Here is a 21,419-nt window from a genome sequence, read left to right on the forward strand (position 1 = left end):
GTCCAAACAGGATTTACACAGGATCTCTATGTTCACTTGAAGGCCCTTCATTTTAAACTCTACCTTTGTCATTTAGTTGTGGCTTTCACCACAGCTCTTTTAACAGGAGAGTTGGATTTGGGCACTAGAATTTTAAGAATGGCCCTCTCTGTAGGTCAACGTAAGTATGCAACGTAAACTAGTACTGGAGTTCAAACATGTCACCATGCCAACACGTTAGTGCTCCTCTCCCAGAAAAAGCAAAGAAACGACACTGGTCAAACAACAGCAACAAAGTGACAGTAACATGCACTGCAAGCATCTGACCAAGCTGGCTTGTATTTTCAAATCAAATTACACTCAATTTCATGGGTTAATGTTACCAAATGAGCATGTATCTTACAGAAACTGTGGCAATGATTTCAACGTTTTAAAATTATCCTGTTACTGTGTACATCTAATTACAATGATTTTGCCATACACATACATAGACAAAGAAAATAATGTCTGCACATTATGACATACGAAATGCACGCAAGGAAAAGAAACATAATCCCTTACATCATCAGTACAGAATAGGAAGTCACACGGTCTTACCATGGCCTGTTAAATACCTGTGCTCAACAACGAACAGATATGGCACACTACCACAAAGTGTTTGGAATCAGAAACCAACCGTGCTTCACTGTACTAAGACTTCCAGCACTGTTTACCTGTGTCAAATAAATATCGAAGCTCTGGGCAAACAGCCTCATAGAGGCCAAGTAGCGAACAATCAAACACGCATCTTTGTAGTTCACAGTATCAGAATTCATCCTGCAACAAATACCATGTGTCAGTTAGAACGTGTTTATCAAAAATGATTTGAAACATCAGATGCTCGGCTAATAAAGAAATAAGTGGTACTGAAACATACTTTAATGTACTGAACTGTGATGGAGCAGTTTTAATGATGCTGCGAAGAAACTTCTTGCGACTTTCTGCTCTGTGCATGATTTGTCCTGTGGTCTCAACGTTCTTTGCATGATGAGTTCCTTCAGATGATTCCTCATCCTCCAGAGATTTAATTGCTTTCTCTGTCTCCATAGTTGTATCACAGAACCACTGAGCTATATAAAACTTCCGAGAAAACTGGAGAAATAGAGCAGGATACACAGTACACAAAAACAACAGATACAGAATAGGAAAATTAACAGGTTTATAATGAGATTGAGTGAATCTAATGCATCAACACTATTTTGGAAAACACAATCAACAGCATATGTTAGGGTGCCAGTTTAATTGAAGCACTAATACGCATAACTGAAAATCGTTTTATTTAGTACACGTTACTGAAAATATTTTTATATACACTTGACACCAGAAAGCTGAAGTTTACCACTAATGATGCATCAGTTTCTGTGTTCTCATCCAGATAATCTAGCAAAGCTTTTTGCAGCTGTTGAATTTCATCTTCTCCTCCCGAAACCTGTCAGAAGTAGAAAGATAGTTATAAAACAGAATCTTGCACAGGGGTGATTATCATCTGAAAATCTGCATGTCCACATATAAAATACACCAAAGTCAGTTGTTTTGATAATTGCAGAACATTAACAATTTTTCAACCAATTACTTATAAACTGCACAGAGACTGTAAAAAATGAGACTGTTGCTCTGATGTCTAAAAAAGATCAAGAGCTGAATAAAAGTGGCTTTAAACCAGACTGACTGATTTGATTAATTTCATTCTATGATCTTGTGTGAAGACCCTCATCTGGTGTCATGGCAGAAAAAAGAAGGGCTGAAATCACAAATAGCAGACTGACACAACGTTTAATCCACAGAAGTCACAGTTAGCCGTCTCACCAATACCAAATACTGCAACAGTGACTTCTCAGGTGAACAAGGTCTAAAAGGCAAAAAAGTAAAATAAAAGTATGAAACGGCCAACAGTAAAAAGGTATGGGAAACATCAAAAAACCCCCAACTTATCCCTTTGTAAAAATATTTGGTATAACTGTTTTCAGGGATAAAGCATCCATACAGAGCAATTGCAGCAAGTGTGCTCCATCTAGGGAAGAACTTACAGAGGTGGGTCCCAAACACCTCTGAGCTCCATCACTGAAGAATCATACTCTCTGAGATTCAACTAAGTCTCTAACAGTCAAAGCTGGAGAACAAACACATGTTTTATAAAAAAATGTCATCTACTGCATCTACAGAATAGGGTAATACTATTTTTCCTGTGAAGCACTTTCAAAGGTGCACAAAAAACATGACACAGGAAAGATTAATCTGAAAACTAGTTCTGGAGAGTATGTACCAGATCTGTAACATCTAAACTGCATGAATGTTAGAAACAGAAAATATTTTTTCAAAGAGTATTTAATAGTATATATTTATATATCTTATATGCATAGAAGGCACGTGGAGGACAGGGAGCTGATTCGAGACAGCCAGCATGGCTGCACCAAGGGCAAGTCCTGCCTGACCAGTCTGCGGGCGTTCTGTGATCCAGTGACCACAGCAGTGGACAAGGGAAGAGCTACCTGGATTTCTAAGGCTTTTGGCACAGTTTCCTGCAACATCCTTCTCTCTAAATTGGAGAGTGAAGGATTTGAAGGGTAGACAGTTGAGTGCCGGAGGAATTGGTTGGATGGTCACATCTAGACCGTGGTGGTCAATGGCTCAATGTCCAGATGGAGATGAGTGACAAGTGGTGGGGCCGTACCGGCACAAGCACTGTTCATCATGTCTTCATCAGTGACATAGTGGGATCGAGTGCACCCTCTGAAGTTTTGCAGCCAACACTAAGCTGAGTGGTGCAGCTGACATGTCTGAGGGACGGGATGCCATCCAGAGGGACCTGGACAAGCTTGAAGAATGGGCCTGTGTGAACCTCATGACGTTCCACAAGGCCAGGTGCAGGGTCCTGCACCTGGGTCAGGGCAACCCCCAGTATCCGTACAGGCTGAGGGATGAAGGGATTGAGAGCAGGCCTGCCCAGAAGGACTTGGGGGTACTGGTGGATGAAAAGCTGGACATGAGCCAGCAATGTGCACCTGTAGCCCCGAAGAGCCAACCCTTGTACTCCGCTCTGCTGAGACTCCACCTCGTGTCCTGCGTCCAGGTCTGGAGCACTCAGCACAGCAAGGACATGGAGCGGGTCCAGAGGAGGGCCACAGATATGATCAGAAGGATGGAACACCTCTGTTATGAGGACAGGCTGAGGGAGTTGGGGTTTTTAGCCTGGAGGAGAGAAGGCTCCGGGGAGACCTTACTGCAGCCTACCAGTACTTAAAGGGCGCTTAGAAGAAAGATGGGGACAGACTTTTTAGCAGGGCCTGTAGCCATAGGACAAGGGGTAATGGTTTTAAATTAAAAGAGGGTAGAATTAAACTAGATCCAAGGAAGAAATTTTTTAAGATGAGAGTGGTAAAACCACTGGCACAGATTGCCCAAAGAGGTGGTAGATGCCCCATCCCTGGAAACATGCAAGGTGAGGCTGGATGGGGCTCTGAGCAACCTGATGTAGTTGAAGATGTTCCTACTGATTGAGGGTGAATTGGACAAGATGACATTTAAAGGTCCCTTCCAACCCAAACTATTCCATGATTCCATGTATCATTCTGATGACAATTGAGTATGTCTACCAATAGGTCTTCTTATTTTCTTGCCACTTCAACAGCAAAGCAAAGCTTAGCTCTCATGTACACATTTCCAAGTATTTGTTTGTTCTTATGTTACAAATAATTTAGAAACAACACACACTCTACTCTGGCTGATGGTACTGTATATTACACACCTTCCACAACACACAGATAGTACTGTCCGCCATCACCAATGTTGAGCTTCCTGAGTAACTGAAAAAATACTTCTAGCACTCAGTTGCCCACAGCAATTTTATTTTCTACAGATGCCAATGTCTAGTTCCTGCCTGATCCTGTAAAAACCCCAAAACAAATAGAAAAATTCAGGTCACTGCTTGGGTATGTGTCTTTTTAGAATATCTTTCAATATTATTATAACTTCTAGAGGCAAAGAAAGAGAAACGCATTCTTCTCAAGTATTTCTCTATGAAGCCTAATGTAGAAGTGTCACAATCACTGCCAACAGAGGAGAAATATAACCCCTTAGCACACAGAAATATCGATTACATTAAGCCACGGACATCAAGATTTGACACTATATATTGTAGAATATTCTCATCGACAAGAGTTATGGGAAGTATCGGCCTCATAAACGAGTAGATGAATTTTGATTCTTTATTTGGATGCCTGTAAAGTGCAGAAGTTTTTCCTTCAACATGACTCTCTAACTGTCACGATGAAGTACATGTAATAGATCTGTAGTCTTTTCAGGCAACTGAAAGGGAAATGAACTTGATATGACTACTCAACTTTAGATCGTGCTGACAACAGTTAGTAGTTCAGAAAGAAATGTATAGCGTCCATAAGATAGTGCAAGTCCACATTTTTAAAAGGGCACATAAGATCTGAGATTTTCTCATCATACTACGTACTGTATAGAGCCCAAATGCATACATTGCTTTGACAATTGTTGCCACCCTTGCAGATTTGGAGCAGCATTAGCAGAAATGTTAATGTGCGCTCTCCAATGGAAGATATATGCAAGTCCAGTTAAAAAAAAAGAAAAAAAAAAGACGACCAATACCAGCTACATCACATAACAACTAACCTTACAGGCCTAACAGTTTAACTCTCTAAAGCCTGCACATGAATGTCAGAAGCTTCGTTACCACTTTGCGATAGCAAATGCACACACATACGTATTTTTAAGGCCTCTTGAGATAGAATCCAACTATTGGTCCCTTATTTCCCCTGTATTGTCACAAGAAAACTGGCTTAGCAACCATAGTTAGCCACTTCATATGATCCCCTCAAAGACGGTGCAAAGAAGACATGAGCTAACAAATGTTATATATTGAGTATATTTGATTCAGAAATCTGAACAATGAAGACTGATTCTCCACAACACCAGTTTTTCAAGCATCTTTAAAATTTTCAAGTATTTGAACGGCTACATCTCAATCCAGCGGGCACGGGACCTCTCACACACCTGTTTGAGGATTCTGGCTATAGATCCTTGATCCATTTTGCTAGTGACTGCATCTTTCCTCAGTCTTGCAGCTACAGTGCTAAAATAGTCAAACGATGCAACTCTTAATGCCATTTCTGTAGATTTGTTACTGAACTGGTGAACCTAAGCAAAACAGAATAGGACCATAAAATATTTGTCCAAGGCACAGCTCAAATTACTGTGTTAATGACGTTGTAATACTGAAGAACAGCTCTCAAAAAGCACATCAACACGAATATTCACATTCTGTAAAATATCACAAGTAAATGCTATTATTGGTAAAAAACCAAACCACTTAATTGTTTTCAGGTTCTCTGCTAAAGGAATAGTCCAGAGAAGATATTTAACATGAATAATTACAGCTGTTAGTCTGACTTTACTCCAAAGTAATATCTACACTTACTAGATGCTATGCAATGGGATTTTTTTGTGTTGAAATTGTCGTGGAATAGCGGAAGTGGACTTCCATGAGAAACTGTACACATAAGATCTTCAAGAAGTTCCACACCAGTGATCCTCTAACCCAAATTTTATTATCTATATATGACATAGGAGTGATACACCTAAGAAAATCCTTAAATGCTGCACGTGTGTCAACAATCAGAAAGCATTCTCGTAGTAGTTTCATCTGAAATAAACAAGTCTTCATTGTAATATGAAATAAATTAATATAATAGTTAGAAACAAGAATCCGTTACCAACAGACTTCCTAATAAGCTAAGTAGCAATTCTGCAGCTGGCCATTCTGGTTTATTGACTGTGGTAAGAAGATCTTGAATGAAGCTCTCAAACAGTGGCCTGTAATCTTCTTCCCCTTGTTTACTGCCCCACCTATTTAAAAGAAATACATTTTGTAAGCAAATTTAAGAGCCATTTAAGCTTTTCTTCTGATGTAAACAGAAGTAGTCCTAGGTTAAGTCAGAAAAACAGTTTTATGCAATTCTAAAAACAGTATCTGAACTACAAGCAGAAAATCTGTTTTGTTCATTTATGGAAACACAGTTGAAGCAGCTATCACTCCAAGCTGCACTGCAAGTAAGGCAGCATATCCCCAACAGTAGAATTTTGGTCCTAAGATGTTTTTATTTATTGACTTAAAGTCTGCATAAACTCAGATGGACAAAGTAGGTAACATTGTAAAGCGCAAGCTGGAATGGGGTAGTTAGGAGCTGTTCTGTCTATATTCCTTAAGCTTGCTCTGATTTATCTGACAGTGATGAGACGCCTCAGTATTATGGTGCACAAAGACTAAAATCACAATATAAAAAATCAAAGGTAACGTACTGGATAGTGTTTCACTTATATGTGGCACCCCTAACTTTAATGATACCAGAGTCTGCAGAGAGATTGCTAGATGGCTACTAAATAGCCTTTGGGCTTAAGGGTATAAATTAACAAGATAAAAACCTTGGGATTTATTCTTAGAAATCCTTTGGTTACTCAGGCATACTATAATTTTTTCCTGTTGAGCTACTGGCGTTCCTAATTTTAGCTAAATGAAAGTAATTTTTAGGTTTCCGGTATCTTTGTCATTCTGAAGACTGAATCAATATGGTTTCACCACTTATATATTTACTCAGCCTTCTCTTCCAGGCTTCAGATGAGTAACAGACCCCTAATAAAGGGATCCGACATGAACTATCAAACAGATTCCTAAATGTATAAAGAAGTCTGCAGAATTTCTGTTCCATAAAAATTTGTGTCCAGGTGGGTAGCTCTCTTAAGGATGTATGAAGTACATTGGTAGAAATAACTTTTTGAGTAGGTATTTAGTGTTTGCGAAGCGGTTATGTTTGTCTTAAGGTATGACAGACTGTATTCGGAGGTGGTTTCATCAACACACTAAAAAACACAACAGAACTTACTTCTTAAGGAAAATAGAAAGGAAGTTTTCTGCTGTTCTCGTGGCTGTTTCATATGAGTTAGTAATAGGGACATCTTGATCCACCTAAAAATAACAAGATATTATTTCCCTGTTATTTTACCATACACAGAAATATGATTTCCAGATCAGCATTTCTCATACATCAAATAATTACAGCAGACATAAAATTACAGTATTTGATTATTAGAGCACCGCAATAAAATATTATACCTACAAACACACAAAGTCACTCCTGCACAACAAAAATAAATAAAAATTAAGGTTTTTAAAAAATATCTTACTTTCTCATTTGATTCCTCCTCTGAATTAGAATCTTCTGCTGACGGTAAGTGCACCACACACTGAATAAGCTGCAGAACTAGTGCTGTTACCATCTGGATATACATAGGCTCTCCATCAGTGTCACTGCTCTTTAACTTGTCAATAAGAAAAGACAGCATTAACACTAAAACAAAATGACAAAACAAACCAAAAATTTTTGCTGCTACATAATACCTTGCTAAATTATGACCACAGTGAGAAATCTGTGTTCCAGACATTTATCTATTCCTTTGCTTCTCTCTTATGCAGTGCAGGATTTGGTCTAACAAACACCGGTAAGTTTATTCTCAGGCAGAAAAGATGCATTGAAACAGCCCACAGATGGGCTATCAGAGCATCTGTGAAGTTCAGCAGCCAAAAAATCTACAGGACTATTTAGTAAATTAAGCACCTACATGCTAAAGGCACTTACAAATAGCCTTACTACGTATAATGCCTTATCCATTTCTAACACAACACCAAAAAAATGCACCAAACTGTTCAACTGTTGGCCTAATAATTTACTACCTATGTATTATTTAATGCATGTGAAATGTGCAGGACTTTTAAACAACAGAAAATAGTGAGCATGACCCGGACTGACTTCTACAACAGTTACACCTATGGCACTCCGAGGTAGGATAACGGACCATGAACTTCAGCCTGCAAGTGTCTGTAAGTATGTGATAGAACCATAGAATACTTTGGGTTGGAAGGGACCTTTAAAGATCATCTAGTCCAACCCCCCTGCAATAAGCAGGGACATCTTCAACTAGATCAGGTTGCTCAGAGCCCCGTCCAGCCTGACCTGCAATGTTTCCAGGGATGGGGCATCTACCACCTCTCTAAGCAACCTCTGCCAGTGTTTCACCACCCTCCTTGTGAAACATTTCTTCCTTACAAATCGCCTAAATCTACCCAGTTTTAGTTTAAAACCATTACCGCTAGTCCTGTTGCTAGAGGCCCTGCTAAAAAGCCTGTCCCCATCCTTCTTATAGGTCCCCTTTAAGTACTGGAAGGCTGCAATAAGGTCTCCTCGGAATCTTCTCCAGGCTGAAGAACCCCAACTCTCTCAGCCTTTCTTCACACGAGAGGTGTTCCACCCCCATGATCATTGTTATGGCCTCTTCTGGACCCACTCCAACAGGACCTTGTCTTGCACATAAAGCGCGTGTTGCTGGCTCATGGCCAGCTTTTCATCCACCTGTACCACCAAGTCCTTGGCAGAGCTGCTCGGAATCCCTTCATCTGCCAGCCTGTACTGATATTGGGGTTGCCTCAATCCAGGTACAGGACCCTGCACTTGGCCTTGTTGAACCTCATGAAGTTCACACGGGCTCATTCCTCAAGCTTGTCCAGGTCCCTCTGGATGACATCCCGTCCCTCAGGTGTGTCAACTGCACCACTCAGCTTGGCATCACCTGCAAACTTGCTGAGGGTGCATTCGATCCCACTGTCGATGTCATTGAAGAAGGTATTAAAGAGTAATAGGTCCCAGTACAGACCCCTAAGGGACACCATTCTTCACCGATCTCCATGTGGAGATTGAGCCGTTGACCGCTACCCTCTGGATGCAACCATTCAACCAAATCCTCATCCACTCAACAGCCCACCCATCAAATCCATAGCTCTCCAATTTACAGAGAAGGACGTTGTGGGGGACTGTGCCAAAGCCCTTACGGAAGTCCAGATAGATGACACCAGTAGCTCCTCCCTTGTCCACTGATGTAGTCACTCCATCATAGAAGACCACCACATTGCCCTTGGTGAAGCCATGCTGGCTGTCTCGAGTCACCTCCCTGTCCTCCATGTGCATTAGCAAGGCTTCTAGGAGGATCTGTTCCATGATCTTCCCAGGCACAGAGGGGAGGCTAACAGGTTGGCCATTCCCAGGGTCCTCTTTGCTACCTTTGTAAAAATGGGTGCAATGTTTCCCTTTTTCCCATCTCCAGGGACTTCACCTGACTGCCAGGACCTTTCAAATATCATGGAAAGTGGCTTGGCAACTACATCAGCCAGTTTCCTCAGGACTCTGAGGTGCATCTCATCAGGTCCCATAGACTTGTGTTCAGGTTCCTCAGATCATCTTGAACTGATCTTCTCTTACAGTGGGAGGGACTTTGCTCCTTCAGTCCCCATCACAACTGTGTCTTTAAGACGGTAAGACCAGTATGAATATACTGCATGGGTTTCTCCCGTGATATAAGCTGAGAAACAGTATGATGTTTACTACACATACATACAACACCACCACCTATTGCTACGCTTACAACATGAAAAGGTGATGACCCCTGACATCATTCTCCCCAGATTATCAAAACACTAACTGGGCACAAAACCAGCTTGTAATCATTATCTTTATGAAGTTATCTTTGACTACTTTTAGAGAGAAAAAGTTTTCATATCCAATTTTGTGTATGCTGTACCCTTCATGACTGTAGCCACAGTTAGAAAATGCCCTTTGACAAACAGAGTTAGGGCTCTACAGATAAGCAGTGCAGTCACTGGGGCCTCCAGATAGTGACTTCCTTCTGGTACATGTCCTTACTCAAAGAGCGTATCTGCCATTTATGCTCCTGTTCGCTACATCTCTCTGATGTCTACAACCAAAACAACAGGAAATACTAGGAGCAAGCACTTATGTTAACATTAGGGTCGCTGAATTCCACCTCAAAGTCTCAGTCTATTTCTTTTCCTGGTTATTTCCTGTTCATCCACCCTGGACTGGATGAAATACTTAACTGACGGTTTGTCTGTATCTGGGGGCAAGACGTACGCAAGCAAGGAACAAAATCAACACCACCAACAAATGCTTTACGATCATTTAAAGTGTCCCAACCTCAATTCTAACTGAAACCCAGTTCAGGCCAGATTCTTTCTCAGATGGAACCTGAACCTATACTATTATGCTGAAGATGCAGTGAAATCTAGCTGAAGTGCTTGAAAGACAGTTGAAGTGTACAGAGTAGTTCCTAAGTGAAACTCATTCAAAGGTATATTAGATGGATTTCCCTTCTGGAAAGAGTGCTCTGAGTGCATCCCCGGAGAAATTCAGCCAGGACTTTCCTACGAAGCTTTAGCAATGAAGACATTGTGTAACTCCATACAAACACAACCGAAGAGTTTTCCAACAAAACCCCCCTCTGAATGCACACTAACATTACACTCATTTACATCCGTAGTGAGACAAATAATAAGATATTTCAATTATTTTTGTAAGCAGGTACAAATATGATGGCATGAGAAACAGATTATTTCAAGACATCTGTCAGGAAATTCTGCTCTCATTGTTTTGAAATATCAACCTCTGATAAAGCACAGCTTGTGGAGTTGCAGATTTTTAAGTTAGTAGTTAATACTGAAACCTAAACTCCTACATCTACCAAGCTGTAAATGCTACTGTCTACAAGTTATTGATCTCTGTCAGATATTACCTGAAGTTTCTCAAACTCCTCTTGCTAGTTGGTAGTCTTGCAAGGGAAGTGAAAATTTCTTCCAGTATTAGCTGTCTGTGTTTTTCGTACCTGGAGAACACCTATTTAACAGTTACAGGATTGTTAGAAAATTACTTATTGTTATGTAAAATATTACTTGTTAAATACATTGTTTAAAATTATAGAGAGAGACATACACTTTACAAGGCACTTAAATCATAATTCATGCATACCTTGTTTTTAATGCATTACTTTGGTTTTACAAAGAAAGCATTAAAATTATGTAATACATACTTTTTCAAATACAGTTTTTTACAAATCTTCAAGTAACATAAATGTGTAATAGCACTTAAAGATACCTTATGTTTTAAACATTTCTGTTAATGGTAGAATATACTGTATAGGAAAGTCAAACACTTAGTCATACTAAGCTTTCAGACTCCAGTACAGAGCAAAACTCGGTGGTAATGTAAATTATGTGAACACATGTATGATTGTAGGGCACATTTGAGAAATCAGTTTTGCTTCATATCCTAAGCTCTAGTGTTTGCCTGACATGACATATTCTTTCAATGTAAAGGGTCAGGATTGTAGAGTTTGCCTCTCCTTTTGTTTAAGGCAGAATACTGGAGTCTATCATGCTTAAAGAGACGGAAAACTCCCACTTGAGCAAGCATGTCTGTGTTGCGCTGCAGTTTTCCCGAAATGATATTTTGTCTGCCCTGTGAATTTTTCACATAGCCACCTCTTCTGAGGAAAAGAATTTCTTCTATTACCCAGAAGTATCCGACTAGTTCAATACCATATTCCATTGCATAAATTCAAATCTTGACATAGGAAACAAGGAAAACCACATTGCCAAGATTTCTTAAGACAAAAAAGGACAGCTAAGAGGAAGGGGGCTGCATTTACACTGTAAACAACGTAAGCGAGGAACTTGTTAATTTTGGTTAAGTAGGATATTTCTTCCTATAGAGTACTCTGCAAGTAGGGGCAGCTCAGGTAGGTTTCATACTGTTCCTAGATCATGACAGCAAACTGGAAAAACATGCAAGGATAAAATTAGTTCTAAACCCCAATGCTACTACCAGAGAGAAAATACAGCCTATGTAAATGCCCTAATAACTCTCAGAAGTACAGGAACGTGAAACCACAAATTAAAATGGCGACTTACTGCAGTCACTAATTTGATGGCACATAACTGCAGTTCACTGACGTTTTCTACAAAGAAAGGTGTTATTCCCATAGACGATACCTACCAATGGAAAGAAATTACTGTAAGGATATTTGACTAACAAACTGATATTTCACACAGTTTCACAAAGAGGTTATTCATTCAGCAGGTAAGGTGCTCAACAAGACATATTACCTCATATTATTTGCAAATAAAGCCATTAAAGGGTATTAGAGAACAAGTCCCATAAGGAGTGGCTGAGGGAACTGGCGTTGTTTGGCCTGGAGCAAAGGAGGCTCAGGGGAGACTTATCACTCCCTGTAACTATCTGAAAGGAGGTTGTAGCGAGGTGGTGTTGGTCCCTTTTCCCAGGTAACAAGTTATAGGACAAGAGGAAACGGCCTCCTGTTGGCCAGAGGTTTAGATTGGATATTAGGAAAAACTTCTGCACTGAAAGGGTTGTCAAGCATTGGTGCCGGCTGCCCAGAGAAGTGGTTGAGTCACCGTCCCTGGAGGTCTTTAAAGGACATGTAGATGTGGTGCTTAGGGTCATGGTTTAGTGGTGGACTTGGCAGTGCTAGATTTGTGGCTGGATTCAATGGTCTGAAGGGTCTTTTCCAACCTAAATGATTCTATGACTCTATATTTGAATGCAATCAGCATAAACTTTTCTTAAGTGTACAAGAAAAGCCACTAAAGGTCTGAACGTTAAATACTCTTCTGCAGATTAGCTACTACACAACAGACTAGTCTCTCAGATGTTAATAATCCAAAAGTTTGTACTGATTTCATACTTCACGTCACTGAGACATACTTTACATTCATACTTTACATTCTCTCTGGGAAAAGAGAAACAAACATTCTCAGACAGAAGATAAAACTTACCTGAACAATAGCTGTATCAGTAAGAAGCTGTATCTCTAGCAGCTCTGACAAACTGCTGACAATGTCACAAACTTTGTTATACAACATCACTGTAACTCTTTGTTTCTGGGTGGAACACTTGGCACGTTTTGCTTTTGAACTTAAAACACCGTCTAGAAAATTAAAAATATCTTCAATAATTTTTTCAGTGTTTCACATCAAATAGCAGAGGATGATCTTCCTCAAAAAGTGTCCCCAAAACAACTGCATGACTACAGCTTTGTAAACCAATTGCTCACAGAAGAAAAACTATTTAGGAGCATCAGCTGGAAAGCAAGAGTTTCACATGGTATTAATTTTTCATAATTTCTCTAAGTTCTGGATCCAAGATTTGTAAAAATGTTCTTAAAGTTGGGCACACACATCTAGAGGTACGTACGTGACAACAAAACGCTAAATGCTAAATAGTTTTCACTGAAATAAGCCATTACATACACAGAGATTATGACTACGAAGTGACTTATTCCTACATATAGTAACTATACACAGAAGCGGAAATTCAGGCAAGCATCTAAATCCTTTAATCTAAATACTTTGGTTACGATGACATTAATTAATGCAGTAGAGCAAGATGCTGGGTGACTAAACTATTCAGAGGACGCATTTCATTCACTTGTTTTTTACTCTACATTTCATCATCCTCAAACTAAACACAAAGCATTAATTCACGATGCTGTACGTGACATGGAAGAGCTATCAGTATAAGAGTTGCATATAAAAATCTGATTCCACATCATCCAGTAGAGTATGTTTAGATGTTTTTTAATGTGGGAAGATTTTTTAAAATCTCTTAGCATACTAACCACCATGAGGATCCACAGGATCATACTGAGGATAGAGAGTGTTCTGCAAATGAAATTTTGTGTACTGAATAACTCTTTCTATTACGTCCTCAATATATACAGCTTTAGGCATATTTGGTGATGTCATAATATTGATAGCAGTAAGACAAGCATCAGCAGATTTTGTCACTCTTTCCATGATAAGATCTCTCCATAATCTCTCCTCATCTTCAGTGTCGTTGATCTGTAACAGGCAAGAAAAGCAGGACAGTGTGAACAAGAAGTCAAATTTTTATCCCCACCAAGTAGAAGATAGTGACATTACCATAATATACTCACATACACACATGTACAAAATGGTGTACGTCCTTTTTGATACCAAAATAGTTTGTTTTAGAAATCAACTACCGTTTGTTTTACCAGCAACAAGTTTGTAATGTGTCTCCCTAAGTTACAAGTCTTCAAAGTCTCACTGCCGCCTTCTGCTAGAACACAAAGAAGCTTTCTGTCTATCACTGGGAACACTGTGAGAGAAGATTGCCACACACTCTACTTAAGGCTGGTGTGCCTTCAGCAACATCTAAACCCATTCAGCTAGTGTTCTCTTCAGTGGCCTGTGCACACCAGTCGCTGCTTTAATCAGTCTAATTTTTGCCACTAGAGGGAATTCTTACACAAAAAGACTGTCCCAAGGCATGTGAAACTCCTAAGTACGTGACTTCCTCTGCTTCGTATTATTCATCTATTATCAATGGGTTTAAAAGACGGCTTATCAAATATGTCCACTTAGATCTAGCACGGGGTACAGGATCTCTGTGTCTCTGTCATTGGACAGCTTACAAAAACAAACATACGGGACGTTAACTATGACCACCCAGCACTACTTAAATATTGTAATTACATTATTTACAGCAAAACCAGGTGGAATTTGTCACAGCTTCTCTGGTACAGACGCAGCCTACAGAAAAAAAGAATCTTTCCTGCCTGTATGACACCATTGCTCAACACTGGTGCCTTTCCTTATAAAAATAAGGAAACCGTATCAACTTTTCCCCTTTGAGGTAAGAGAATCTAAAACAGTATCACAGTGCATGATATATATGAGATATATATTTGTAAAATCAACCAAAATCTGCAAGTCAGGAGATCCCTGTAAATTTCCTGCATGGAATGGCTTTACATCATTTGTTCCTTAAGCAAATAAGGCTTAAAAAAACCCCAAGTAGTTTCAAATATTTCCTTTTTTTTTTTCTTCTCATTAATCTTGGAAATAAGAAGAATATGCAAGGGCACTCTGACAAATATACCTGACATGGAGGTAGGATATCTTCATTGCACTGTCAAAGAAGTAGGATTACTGCTTGGCTTTCTTTGCCATAATTAGTTGAATCATGTTTAATAGGTTTTAAGAAAAATCTAAAACTTGTTTGGCTCGAGACTGCTTCTTTTTTTAATCAAAGCTTTGTCTCTGAATTGCAATCATTGGGCAATTTCTTTAACTGCTTAATCATCTTGAATTCTACTACAAAAAGCTAAAAGAAAAATATCATTTCAAAACCATTGGCAATCAGCGTGAAGGAGAGCAGGTAAACAGCACCTTCTTTTCACTTATTTTTCATATTGCTAAAGACATTCAAAACTGCCTGATGAAACTTTGAAAACTCTACAAACTACCTAGTTGAAAGTATCTAGGTACAAATACTGTGCCTCTGGTTTTCATTTGCAAATTCTTCCTATTATAGAGCGTAATATAAATAATTACTCTCTATTTCTGCAGATTCAAGGGGTTTTTTTTTCCAATGAAACTCAAGAAGACTATTCTTGCTAGGATATTGTTTTGACTAGAAAGTGTAGAAATAAAGAAATATATGAAATGTGAAATATCACACATCAACCTCACAAAAACTCCAAATCCCCATGCAGTTTCAGGTATATCAGGAAAAAACCCTTAAAATCTTAACCTTCCTGTAAATTTTGTTTACATTGACAACTCTAACTTTGCAGCCTAAGAACAGACCTAAACAAAGCACTTCCTCCTTTCTTAATGCTCAGGAGAAGAATAGGCTCTACGTGAAAGCTGTAGGGCTTCTTTCATTGTGTAAGGGTTGTTTTATGGATACGTAGCAAAGTAGCAAGGAAATGTCCAATGGTGCAAAGTACGCCAGTTACCACGAATGTTTCAGGATGAAACTATAATCTTTAAAATTCAAACAAAAGAAAGCTCAGTTGCTCCCAATACACCTGTTAGTTATCAGTACTACAGTAAAAATTGTTTAGTAGTGGAAAAATACAATCAACTGAATTTTACTTTAAATCTTAAAACTTGGCAGTCTCAGTCACCTACATATTACATCACAAATTCCTCTCATACTTATGCACAGTATTTGAATTTATCACTAACTAGAACTCAGGTGAAGAAAACTCTATTCTACACAATGTTGTGCAATTAGGTAATATGAAACTCACATGGTTAAGCAATGTAGAAATCTTTGATCCATCTTGAATATTCTTCTCCAAAATATTCAGGACTTTCACTGTTTTATCTGTTGAGAGCTAGAACAAGAAAAGAAACACATCAAACAACTGCAGGAACTTAAAGGCTTCCAAACTGCTGAAAAGAATGTCCATGGATGAAGGACAGAACTTGTCACATCACCTGAAACACTTAAACTGTAAGCAATTTGAGATAAGGATCAGATCTTGATTTCTGTGGTTTCTGATACAGCACGACTGAGAATGCTGATGCTAATATAGCTCAACTAGGTGAAACCTATTCTGAGACTGCAATCAAACTGCATTTTCAACCAGCAAAATCCATAGAAATAGACTTAAAATTGCCTCTCTGTCATTGATGCTGTATCGTTACACAATTTTGCTTCTAGAAACAGAAATTTACCCAATACAAGGAAATGTATTCTTGACACTAATGTTAACTTTGAACAACTAGCGTGTTGAAAAAAGTAACTCAAGCTCACTTACTCATCTCCTACAGAGTTATGATTAAGTAATTTGTAGAATATGCTAAACTTGAGGAGAGCCAGTTTCACTCATCCAGATACTATTGGCAGTCACCTTTAGAAGCAACACAACTTTGATTTTATGCATACATGTATGTACGTATGTATGTGTGCATGCATGAAAAAGGGGGACCAGAAGCTAAGGGTGAGAACTATCAGGAAAGAGAAACACTCAGGCTGACAAGATGTTACAAAGGAAGGCAGGGAGATTGAGGAAAAGCCCAGGAACAGTATCTAAATTTTGGTTTAAAGAAAAGCCTTCAGAGTGACTTTTATAACAAGTGGCTTCACAGACACTTCATAGACAAAGTACGTGGTCAGGAGCAGGAGGAGTAAGAGTTTATCATGAGACTGCCCAAGGCCAGAAGTTCCAGGAAGATGGGGAAAGCAAGAACCTTGTTTCTAGAGGTGCGATACCAGCAGTTTGCACCAGCAGAAAGTTCCCTTGAACTGAAGTCGAGAGGAGTATGGCAAAGAAACCACAATATGCAGTCTACAGAAAATGACTCTTCTTATCACCTGGGGTGTTGTATCTTCTACGTTTGAACGGCCTTTTTGGAGAGACGGCAGAAGCAGGCAATTCAGCGTGATGCTGGCTGGACCTCATACACTTACATTGCACTGATGGCATCTATCAGTAAGGGTGGATTTTTTTGCTTTGCCAGCAGGTTCAGCTTTACTGTGGTTGCTCAACACCAGCTGTAAGGAGCAAAGCTTGTAGGTTGAGGTGCTTTTGTGAAAGTAGGTTAATTATTTCAGATTCTGCTGCTCAGGCACAGGTACTGCATATGGGCATATAGTCAGCATGGACACAGAGAAGGACCAACCAACAAAAATGGCTCAGCTCCAGAGACAGTAACAGTTAAGATGTGGGAACTTTTTAAGCACTGCGGCTAAGTCAGCAGAAACACAATTGCTCACAGTACCTGTCACATGCACACCTGGAGAGGGTGGAATGTTATTACAGGGACATAAGATGTTGTATGTTTACCAAAACTGGAGGTTCAAGAAGAGCAAAAGACTATGAAGACGTACCTTGTCCATAATGCCCATTGCCTTGATTTTTGCAGATTCACTACCCAACTCACTAAGCTGATGTTTTCCCAGTAGCAATTCCTGTGGAATCTCATCATCATCGCCTTTAAAAAACATCATTAAAAAATTAACAGCCATATTTCTAATTAGACTTCAAGGAAATTGGTATTTACAGCCAATATGAAAAAGCCAACTGAAGAAAAAGAACCGATTTTCCAAATAGCTAGCATCTAATAATTCCAAATAGTTAGTGTCCAATAGTTCCATCTAATGAAGACTGATGATGACACCTTCTGGTTGTGTTAAAACCACGACTACTTGTTAGGTGTGACTGGTTCTGAAATATCATTTAACAGCCTAACATGAGGCATCCATTTCTGAAAGTCAGAAACTAAAAAATTTTAATATCACAAAACCCAATTATTGCAGCTCTTTTGCCATTACCCTCATTTCGGTAAACCAGATCTTACGTGACTGTAGTCCTAATACTAAAGTTCAAGTCTGGGGAAGGGCAATAGATGAAAAACATATGAAATGAAGTACCTTGGCATACACTGTGTCTTAAATCGTATTTATCCCTACAAAACCCATGATGTTACCAGACACAGAAAGAACCAATGACTTCACTTTTAAGTCCAAGCTAATATACACTATTGCATAAAAAACTGTAGCGATTTGTTTACCATGCTCCTCCCCTTGTTCGCATCCTGTGACAAAGACAGTAGGAAAAAAATTAATGCATACTCTATTGTCCATGTCACTAGAAAGCCACCTTGGTCAACCGGAACTACTCCCTCAGACACTTACGCTAAGCTGGCTGGTTTTCCTCTGCCGTGGATAAGGAGCATACAGTGATTCAGTGCCCCAGCCATAAATGCATAAGGACTCTCTGCCTGAATTGAATAACCAAGCTCTGTTGGGACAAAGGCCACAACAGATGCAAAATTATGTCCCTCAGGCGTCTCCAGCGAGAGAACCATCTTATGTTAATGTTGCTTACAAAGACATGTTTGGCAGAAGATAACACCCTATGGCATCCCAAAGAGGTCTCCTTTCCGCTGCTGGGGACTGCTATTTATGCCCTTTTTGGATTCTGCAGGGAGGAGGGAGGAGGATCTTCTTCTGGCAGCGACAAGTGACCCAGGAAAGGTAAAGGCCACCACTCAAGGTGGAAGCCACATAAATGCAGTATGCCCTGGCATGTATCACAGGCAACTAAATCACCAAGAAGGAAGTTTGAAAATACCGCGATACAAATTTTTTGGTGTTTCTTGTGTTTCTAACTGGGGAAAGCATCTTGAAAATTTCTGACATATTACCAAAAGCTGTAAAATCCATGTCTTCCAAATTTTCCAAAATATTCTCTATGGAAGCAGTAAACCTTTTGAAAGTCGAAGAATCCATCATTTCTGGTGAAAAAAAGAATTTTGTAAAGAATTATTTTATATACAAAACACAACATACAAACTGTACAAAATAAATCTTCTAAAATTACCTTCAGGTGTTAGTTCAGGTTCATAGGCTTTCCTCTTCTTTTGTTTTTCTTTTTCATTCATTTTTCTAGCCACTAATTAAGAGAATCAAGAGCAAAACAAATACTTTCTCAAAATTGAATTCAAGGATTATTTACATTTCTCACACTTGTATTCAATAATGCATGTCAAGATGTTTATTTTAAAACATTTAACATATCCCTTAAAAATGCACAAGAATTACAGAATAAAATTAGATTTTTAAAATGATCAGTTACCCTCACTGAGGCTAGGGGGAGGAGAATAATCATCCATATCAGAGTCATCAGGACTGCGATTATGGTAACGGCCACTACCAGAAGTCCTCCTTCCTCCATGATAATGACCACTTCTCCTATGATCACCAGAACTTCTTTTGTCGTGTTCTTCATACTCCCAAGCTTCATCTCTATCCTTTTTATGTCTTTTACGAGAAGCTAGACATGAAATGCATTTTCATTGTAAGTACAAACACTCTGCTCTTAATAGCTCAAAACTAAACATTTTAAAACATTTAAAAGACATGTAGATGTGGCACTTAGGGACATGGTTTAGTGGTGGACTTGGCCATGTTAGGTTTACAGTTGGACTTGATGATCTTAAAGGTCTTTTCCAACCTAAATGATTCCACGGTTGTATGACTTGCAAGTTAGACGGTATTGCACAGCTGTTCTGTAAAACAAGTGAACACTCTATTCTATGAAATGCTGTTAAGGGATATTCTAATGATTTCTTCTGAATCACATGAATGCTGAGCCTGAAACTGGTAAGGACACCAGCAAACATTTAAAAATACAAAATTAACATGGCATTTGTCCTTTTAAACAAAGTAAGGGAAGTGGAACAAACCAAGGTAAGTGTTATTCTTTTAAAAAGGGAACATTGAGATAATTTCTTCAGTTACCTACACTGTGTCTGTTACTGAGTGTCTGTATTCCAATTCAGTCATCTAACACAGCAAGTTCCAATGAGACTTGGCAATCTAGTTGCTTAAAGATACTCTGTTTTGCCAAGACAACTAGGATTTTGTCTTGATATAGACTGCAGGAAATTCAGAATAAAGGAGAGAGCTGGAGTCACAATCCTGGATCTAACCTGGATGATCTAACCTGGATGCTGCGTATCTGTGCACCTGCGTGGGGTGTCCCCACACCAGCACTTCATGCCTTTTTGTAAGCCTGTACAGTGCCCGAAGAGACTAAGCTTACATCCAGCTCCAGACTACAGGAAAATTCACATACACAAGACCATTTCCACAGGTGAAATTGCTGGAGGGCCTCACACCCTGGTTCTCTAACACATATTCTCAATGCTAGGCACTCTGTTGGTAATTTCACTGAAATCAGCAGGACTACACATGTAGCATAAAGCCTACAGTAAATCTGGCCAAACAAAGACATTGCAAAAGCCAGCTACAAGGAAAGGAACAAAAGTTGCATGAAATCCCTAAGCAACAAACAAAAATCACAGGCCACTACTCTCCTACCTCCTAGGAATACCTATTCTTGCTTTCCTTATTGATTTTGTTCACAGGGTAGGACACTAGTCAATCTTCAAAAATAAATCAAATACCACAGTATTTATTAGACATCAATGAAAAAAAAAAGGCAACTACTTTACTAATTTGGAAATATAACTTTATTTCCTTCTCAAAAGTTCCATGTTTTCTTTGTTCTCCAGTGCTAAATTCAACTCATTGTTGAATTGCACTCTCTCGTTACAGATAATTCAGATTTCTTTGTTTTTTAATTAGGGAATATGTAAAGTTTCCTTATTAACATAGGGAACAGCAGAGAAGAGAACAAATACTGTTCTAGCAAAATTTTCGATCAGCTATCTTTAAAGTTTTTGTTTCTGTCACAATATCACATGTATGTATTTTGAACTTCAGCTGTATCAGTTGACCACCCTTATTCCTTGAAACCAAAAGTAACTGGATTGAGAAGGATGTTTGTGAGAATCGGAAGATTAGAACATGCAGGTTTTTTACGAGGCTTGCTTAGCAGATGACTGCTATATGAGCCAAGTGTTTCGGTCAGTCCCAACATTAATAATTGTCCAGCAGCCCTTCTCCCTAACAGTGGGGGTTATTTTCTAGGTCTGATGCTCGTTCCATTCTTGCTGGCTAGGAGTGCAGACTTTGTGCTGTTGATGGTGCAATGCTCATTTGTGTTCCACTTGTGCATAGACAAATTATATACCCAGTATCAGACAGCAGGAAAATTTTTTGAGACACCCATGTAAGACCCATGTCAATTCTGATTAGGTATTGAACTTGAATAACCAGCAAGTATGCTAA

The 21,419-nt window shown here is 39.1% G+C and overlaps 1 pseudogene across 1 annotated transcript in view; it reads right to left on the bottom strand.

The window, feature by feature from the left end:
* The window catches only part of LOC309416020 (nipped-B-like protein), a 55,916-nt pseudogene extending 35,632 nt beyond the window's left edge, over window positions 1-20,284 (bottom strand). Inside the window, exons 1-17 of the transcript in view lie at window positions 20,230-20,284; window positions 19,360-19,557; window positions 19,105-19,176; window positions 18,929-19,018; window positions 17,610-17,713; window positions 16,024-16,110; window positions 13,579-13,801; window positions 12,737-12,888; window positions 11,852-11,932; window positions 10,678-10,778; window positions 7,225-7,348; window positions 6,924-7,006; window positions 5,757-5,889; window positions 5,038-5,181; window positions 1,358-1,447; window positions 896-1,110; window positions 693-795 (exon numbers count right to left, since the gene is read on the bottom strand). The product of the transcript in view is annotated as a nipped-B-like protein (transcript). The remainder of the gene's footprint in view (window positions 1-692; window positions 796-895; window positions 1,111-1,357; window positions 1,448-5,037; window positions 5,182-5,756; window positions 5,890-6,923; window positions 7,007-7,224; window positions 7,349-10,677; window positions 10,779-11,851; window positions 11,933-12,736; window positions 12,889-13,578; window positions 13,802-16,023; window positions 16,111-17,609; window positions 17,714-18,928; window positions 19,019-19,104; window positions 19,177-19,359; window positions 19,558-20,229) is intronic.
* Between the last annotated feature and the right edge of the window lie 1,135 nt (window positions 20,285-21,419).

Source organism: Phaethon aethereus (genome assembly GCF_964289735.1).
Source record: "Phaethon aethereus genome assembly, chromosome: Z".
NCBI lineage: Eukaryota > Metazoa > Chordata > Aves > Phaethontiformes > Phaethontidae > Phaethon > Phaethon aethereus.